This window comes from Austrofundulus limnaeus, unplaced genomic scaffold, assembly GCF_001266775.1.
Source record: "Austrofundulus limnaeus strain Quisiro unplaced genomic scaffold, Austrofundulus_limnaeus-1.0 Scaffold72, whole genome shotgun sequence".
Classification (NCBI taxonomy): Eukaryota; Metazoa; Chordata; class Actinopteri; order Cyprinodontiformes; family Rivulidae; genus Austrofundulus; species Austrofundulus limnaeus.
Window position 1 is genome coordinate 549,721 of NW_013952474.1, and position 826 is coordinate 550,546.

Consider the following 826-nt stretch of genomic DNA (forward strand, 5'->3'; position numbering starts at 1 on the left):
GCATAAACATTCTTAGTTAAACAACAAATGAATCACGAACAGAAGAGATTGTTCTGTCCATTATYTRAYTAAGAGAACTGAGGGGTTCTCTTCCACGGTTAGAATGACCTGTCATGGCCTAAATAGAGTTCAGTTTTTAACAGAGTTCCTGTCTTCTTGTCAAGCCTGTCCGAGGCCTGCTTAGAAGCAGAAAATCTTGTTTCTTCACTCGAGGTGACCCCTACAATTGAAAACATCAGTAACTGCTTCTAAATGTCAAATCTATGTGGAGATGAAGAATAAAACAGCTCAGAGGAAGAAGTCGGCAGCAGAATAGTGACAGCTGTTATTGATTGTCAGGTTAATGATGACACCAGCACACCTTGTTTTTGTTTTTATGTTTTCTTCTCTGGGAGGTCAATAGACATGTTTTAGTTTAGTAACTTCTTTTTTTATATACATTTGCTTTGTGAATTGAATCTATAATTTAAATTTGGACACAAAATATGCTCATGTTGTTACGAGGTCGAGTCAGGTCGAGTTCTTATTTGTTGAAACATTTTGCCTCTTTATCCAAGAGACTGCTTCAGTCTRAGGAGATGCAGGTCTTATAAACAGTAGAGGATCAACCAGTTTGCTGGAGACACCCACAACCACATGCAAAAGCAGGACCATCAGTTTAACGACAGATCGTTAGTGCATTGATAGCCTCTTGTCGTTCACATGGAGACACTTGGACACAGAGGCTTTTTCCCGTTTTTTTGTCACTTCAGTAGAAAACGAAGCTAAATATTATTAGTTTATTTATTTCTTCATCATCAGTGACTTTTTTAAGGGAAGAGAAAAT